Raw genomic sequence first — 7,052 nt, 5'->3', positions numbered from 1 at the left:
GGGAGGAGGGCCGGCGCGGGGAAGGGCAGCCGGCAGGGGACGAGGGCCGGCGCGAGGGGGGGCAGCCAGAGTAGGATGTGGGGGCGGCGGCCGGACCGGGGGATTGAGGAATTCGATCTGTGAGTGTGAGCGTGTGTGTCAGACCCTAGCTAGTTCATGCATTAGAGTGTTGCATCATGTCTATCCTTTCATCAGAAACTTGAAATGGGGATGTCAGAACCCCCAGCCCCCTCTGAAACCAACTAGGGTTTACTAAAAACTTTTTCAATGAACCTGAAATGCCCTTCTAAAATGTCCATCATTTTTGTCTTGGTTCAGAACCTCTGCCAAAAGTGTTGCACAATTTTCTAGGTCATCTTAGGGTCTTTGAATTAAATGATAAATATTTGAATTTGGGCATTTAAAATTATATAAAATATTTCAAATGCTCAAATATTCCTAAACTGAAATGTTTCATGTTGGAAATATTCCACCTTTGGACCAGGAGCAGTTTGGTGATTTTAGGAGTTGCCTAGGTATTTTTAATAATTCAACAAAGTTGCAGAAAAATAGAAAAAGAAAAAAAACATAGAAAGGAAGGACTTACCTGGCGCCTGCAACCCGGCCCACCTGCCGGCCCAGCCCAGCGCCGCGCCAGCGAGCTGCTTGCCGGCCAGGCAGGCAGGCAAGGTGCTCGATGGCGAGCACCGCATGGGTGCCACGCACCTGCTCGCCGCTTCGCCGCTCCACTCACCCGGCTAACGACGTGGATCGACCCCTCTCTCTCCCCCGAACCCCCCAAACGCCCCCTCTCCTCTCCAGCTCCTCCCCCCTCGCGCTCCCCAGCCATGGCCAACGCCACCGCCGCCGCTCCATCGTCGTAGCCGCGCTCCCCGCCGCCCGTGCTCCGTCTCGTGGTGTCCAGGAGCTCCGCCGCCGTCCACTTCGTCGAGCTAACCGAGCCCCGCGTGCTCGTGAGGCCCGAGTCCACCGCACCGACCTCGCCCGACTTCGCCGTCGCCGGAGATCCCCTTCAACGCCGTCGCCGCATCAGCTCGTCCCCGACCCCGCCGGTGACCTTTACGGGTGCTCTGTGAGCCTAGCTACCCCTCCTACCCTTCCTCTCTCGCCCCCGAGCCGTGTAGCCACTGCACGAAGATCATCCGCACGCACCACCGCGGATCTCGTCGCCGACGTGCTCCCGGCCATCCTCCGGCCAACTCACGGTGTCCAACGCACTCACCACGTTGCGTTGAGTCCAACCGTGCACTTCCCGCACCTCACCGCACACCCTAGCCCCGAGTACACCTTCACCCGAACTCCGGTGACCGCCTAGGTCGTCGCCGGCGCCAACTCCGGCCACCCCGACCCCAACTAACTCCACCAAGAGCCGCGGCTCGTCCTCAGCTCCACCCCGATGCCCTCCGCGACCCATTTGGTGGCCGGAACGGCCAAAACCACTTCCGCCGCCGCGTCGGGCTCGCCGGCAGCTAAGCGCCGGTGCAACCATTTTGACTTTGACCACGGGTGGGCCCTGGTTGACTCTGTTGAGTCAATGACAGTTGGGGCCCCCTTCTGCTAATTATCCATATTAGTTTAAGCTAAATTAAATTAGTTAATTATCCACTGACACCCTAGACCCACGTGTCAGGTTTGACCTGGACCGGGTCTGTTGACTTGCTGAGGTCAGCATGACCTCATGCTGACGCAGTAAACCTTTTCTGAAATTAAAATAAATCTAAAATGATTTATAAATTCCAGAAATTGTTGCAAACTTCAAAAATTCATATAAATTCAATCGTAGCTCCAAATCAAACAAATTATATATGAAAAATGATCAGAAAAATCCAATCTATCCATTTGTACTAGTTTCATGCATGTTTAAACAAACTAACTTGAGGTTTAGTGCAGAACAAGATAAAACACTTTAAAGGGCCATTTATGAGTTTGAAATTTGAATCTTTGGTTCAAATTGATTCAAACCCATCTGGTTTTAGTTGCATTAGCCCAACACACTCATATTGCCATGTTTCATGCATGCATCATATTGTCGCACATTGTTTGGTGATGGTTGTGTATCAGTGTTCTTTGCGGCAGGTTCTGCCTCCAAGGAGTACCGTGATTACCCTAGCGAAGAACCATATCCGTGCATCGATCCATCAGGCAAGCAACCAACCATTTGATCATATCGATACAATCCCATGTTCTCGCTCTTGCTCTCTTTTACTGCATTAAGACAACGCGTTTCAAACTGCTGTGTGCTATGGTAGTTGAACCCATTTCCTCTGCATGACCTGTCATTGCCACAGTAATTAGATGAAACCCACTAGCATGTGTAGGAATTGATTGAGCCATATGTATGTGTTCCTACCTTGCTATGCCTGCTATGCTTAGAGTCGTGTCAGGTCTGGTTCATCTGGGTGATGGGCTAGAGTGAAATGATCATGTCGGTAATGAGAGTGATGTGGTGAACACGATTTGGTAAAGGTATCGATGAGAGGCCATGTAGGAGTACATGGTGGGTTGTTTCATTGAAGCCGACCTTAAGAACTGAGATCTGTATGCGTGATTTAAGATTCAGCTACTACCATGCATTTGGCCCTGAAATATGACCCCGCTCGACTTCTTATTCACCCTAGTCCTCTGTCCAGGAGTTGCAAGTAGTTTCTGGTGTTTGTAGCTTACTGGAGGCCATGGACAGCGCTGACCCGCGGGGTGGGCTGTGATGCGGTAGGTACGTGGCACGGTGTATCGAATACCCGTTAGGTATCTCGGGAACCATGTACACATCGTTCGGGGCCGTATGGGAAACCTTGGCCGGACTCCCTGCGGATGGAACCTGGATAGGCGATAAACCTGGACTAGAGACTTAGGTGTTTAGGTAGGTCGTGGTCTACACCCACGTCGGCTTTCGCTTGAAGTCTGCCGAGCACATGTCGTGTGCAGACGCTAAGTGGTGGAAACATGTATGAAGAAGTACACCCCTGCAGGGTTAACATGATCTATTCGAATAGCCGCGTCCGCGGTAAAGGACTACTTGGTTGCTTATACAGTTCATAGACAAGTGAGTGGATACTACTAAAAATCTCAAGATAAGCGTGAGTGCCGAGGATGGCTCTTCTGTAGGATGACGGAGGTGGATCCTCGATGGTGTATTGAAGTGGTGAGTAGTGGACTCGTGTGCGCAAAACCATTTCAAGTTGGAGTCTCGTAGGATAGTTTAGCCAAGAGTCAAAGCTGGCTTGCTGCAATAACTCCACCAACCCTTCTTGATAATGTGCATGTATGTAGGATCACCGTAAGTCTTGCTGGGTACCTTTGTACTCATGTTGCTATAATTTACATTTTACAGAAGGCGCTGCAACCCCTTCTGATGGGTTCTTCGTAGACGTTGACATCGACGAGTAGACTAAGGCCCAGGTGGTAATCCTGAGCTTGTGAAGGTCCACGTAGTATAGCTAGGCTTTCCAAGCCTCTTTTATTTTACTAGTTGTCTATACTCAGACAAGTTACTTCCGCTGCTGGTTTGTATGACTATATGACTTGAATGTGGGTCGTGTGACCCGTACTTGTATGTATGTTATGTATGGCTCTCTGAGCCTTTAAATAAAGTACTTGTGTCGTAGAGTCATGTTGTGATGCCTTGTTGTATTTGCACATATCGAGCATATTGTGTGTATGATTGAAATGCTTGGTATGTGTGGGATCTAACTATCTAGTTGTTTATCTTTAGTAGCCTCTCTTACCGGGAAATGTCTCCTAGTGTTTCCATTGAGCCATGGTAGCTTGCTACTGCTCCGGAACACTTAGGCTGGCTGGCATGTGTCCTTCTTCGTTCCTGTGTCTGTCCCTTCGGGGAAATGTCACGCATTGAGTACCGGAGCCCTGTTAGCCCGCTACAGCCCGGTTTACCGGAGTCCTGCTAGCCCAGTGCTACAGCCCGGACCCACTTGCTGATGACCGACACGTTCGATGCTGGGTCATGGATGCCTGTCCCTGTAAGTCTATGCCACTTTGGGTTTACGACTAGTCATGTCAGCCCGGTCTCCTTATCATATGGATGCTAGCGACATCATCATATACGTGAGCCAAAAGGCGCAAACGGTCCCGGGCAAAGGTAAGGCGACACCCGTGGGAATACCGTGCGTGAGGCCAGAAAGTGATATGAGGTGTTACAGGCTAGATCGATGTGACATTGAGTCGGGGTCCTGACAGCGTTGGCATCAGAGCCGGACTGCCTGTAGGTTCTCCAAGCCAAACTGGTCGATGTTGAGTCTAGAAATGCTTTAGTTATATGTAGGGGAATTGATTGTGGGATGGTACGTAAGGCTCTTTTTACTTCTTTACCTCATGGCATTCTGATCTGAGTCAGTCCATTCTTCTACCGGGGTTTAAGGATTAGGATCTTCTCTCTCTATCAGGTTCACGTGTTATGAATCAGTAGTACCTTATAGGTTTGATGACTGCAAGCCTAGTTCAGTTCTACTACCTTGTTATGCTGATATGTTGAACCCAGAACCTTGATATGATATTGTTGGGTGTCTATGCAATTTTTTTGATAAATGTCTCAAACCCTTCTTGAGCATTTACAGCCGTTATGCTGTCGAAATTTTGCTAGAAATTCTAATGCCTTTGCATTATGGTTGTGCTTTCAGATGGCCACTCGCGACCAAAATCAAGTGGTTCGCCTGACCCGATGCATTGGTGTGACCAGTCATACGGCCATGTTAGTCCGAGTGATGATCGAGACGGGTTACCGTTGGTATCCCGAATACACGGTCGAAGAGCAGTTTCGAGATTTTAACCAAAGCCAGTATCTTTGCATCGTCCAGATATTTCCCTCTTATCCTGGTTCTACCGAGGCTCTTCACTGTTCCTATGGGCTCGGTGTTACTATTGAGATGGCTGTGCAAGATGCGTCTTATTCTATGATGACCATCATGCGAGTCAGGACTGGCCTGCTTCGCAACACCGAATTCCGGTATATGCCGGCTTCACTTCCTGGAGCGCACGGTTATCTCCGGGCTATCTATGCTGACCCCAGTCAGGAGGACTCACTAACTCGCACCACTGCTGAGTTGCTCGAGGATAAGGACCGAGAGAATCGGGCCTTGAGAATGGAGCTTTTCAACACCCGCGCCGATCATTGGGCCACCTTGACTCGGTTTGCACCAGCTGTGCAAGCTGGATGCATGGATATGAGAGATCTGTATCCTGTTAGGTCTGCTCTGCCGGACATGATGGATTGGCGTGATGTGGGAGGCATCACCCCACCTCGTGGTCCTCGCAGGCCACCGTTTGTTGGTCCAAGACCTCACCCTAGCCCTTTTGGTCCACAGGCTCCTCAGGACCGTTTGTTTCCGGATGCTCACGTTGAACTTCCAGGCTATGGAGGAGACTTCTATGAGAACTACTACGGAGATGACTGAGATAGTAGTAGATCCACTAGGTATTGTAATACTTGTATTTCCACCGTCCTGCGTGACTTGTGGAATATGACTTAGCGTGTAGTAATTCCGGGGGTGTAGGAAAAATAATGTATAGGAGCTTGGGATGCCTCCAATGATATGTAATCCTCCTCTCACCATAGTAGTACTTGTTAGTCTTGTACTAAACCTCGTATCGTGTGTATGACGATGGAATAAAAGAAGTAGTTTCTGTATCTACCATGTCATACGGATGATCATCTTGCATTCTGAGTTGTCCATTACATTCTACATTCTATGTCGGAATCTTGTCATGTTGGACTAAACCATTGTCTTGTTTTTCCTAGGATGGTCAACACCCGCAACAACCCTGCTCCCCCAGAGCAGGCCGAAGGCAGCAGAGTTGGGGATACAAATCTGCCTCACCCTCCCTCTCTGGCAGAAGTTATGCTAGAGGCTGAGAGAAACAAGCGGGAGACCAACCGTTTGTTGGAGCGTATTGAACAGAACACAGCACACCATCAGAGGACTAACTTGGTGTCACTCAGTGCTTTCATCAAGTTACATCCACCCACGTTCCACCACTCCATCGAGCCTCTCGACGCTGATGACTGGCTCCGCAGTATTTCTCACAAACTGCGTTCTGCGCTAGTAGCTGAGGTTGACAAGGTCACCTTTGCTGCATATCATCTTGAAGGCCCCGCCAGTCTATGGTGGGAGAATTATGGAGCTATGCGCCCAGCGGACCATGTCACTACTTGGGCTGAATTCAGCGAGGCTTTCCGTGAACATCACATTTCGGAGGGTCTCATGGACCGTAAACGTGAGGAGTTCTGTAGTTTCACTCAAGGTCGACTCTCTGTTGACGCTTACAGCAGGGAGTTTGGTAACCTTGCTCGTTATGCAACGGAGGAAGTTTCTACTCATGCCAAGAAGCAGGCAAGGTTCCGTAAGGGACTTAGTCCTGAGCTTCGCCACGACCTCCGTCTGCATGAGTGCACATCTTTTCAGAAGCTTGTTAACAAAGCCATCAGTGCTGAGACTGGTCAGACTGATTATGAAGCAACACGCAAGCATGGCCGTGACTTGGGTTCCTCATCCGGTGCTGGTCCTCAGAAGCGCCGTGTGTGGGTGCCTAACACTGCCCTACCACCCAGGTTCACACCGAGGCCATCCTTCCAGGCGCCTCACCCAGCTCAGCCATATGCACCAGCCAAGCCCTATGGTGGTCCAACCAACAATGCTCCTCCACGTACCAGTTCCGTGACTTGTTTCAAGTGTGGGGAATCAGGCCACTATATGCGCGAGTGTCCCCAAACCAACCCCAACCAGACAGCAAAAATTGTTGGCCACGGCAAGCCGACAGGGAAAGTGTTCTACGCCAAGCCGGCCACCACTGCTCGTGGCCATGTTAATTGTGTTTCTGCGGAAGAGGCTCAAGAAGATCCCAACGTCGTTCTCGGTACGCTCCTTGTTAATTGCCAGCCGGCATCTGTTCTTTTCGATACAGGAGCATCTCATTCATTTATATCCGAGAGCTATGCTCATCTGCATAACACCACATTCTGTGAGATGCCCACCTCTATGGTAATTCAAACTCCGGGATCCAAATGGCAAACTTCTAGAGTAAGCCATGGAAATGAAATT

The sequence above is a fragment of the Triticum dicoccoides genome, chromosome 6B (assembly GCF_002162155.2).
Source record: "Triticum dicoccoides isolate Atlit2015 ecotype Zavitan chromosome 6B, WEW_v2.0, whole genome shotgun sequence".
NCBI lineage: Eukaryota > Viridiplantae > Streptophyta > Magnoliopsida > Poales > Poaceae > Triticum > Triticum dicoccoides.
The sequence above is the reverse complement of the archived record's forward strand: the minus strand, read 5'-3'. Positions refer to the sequence as shown.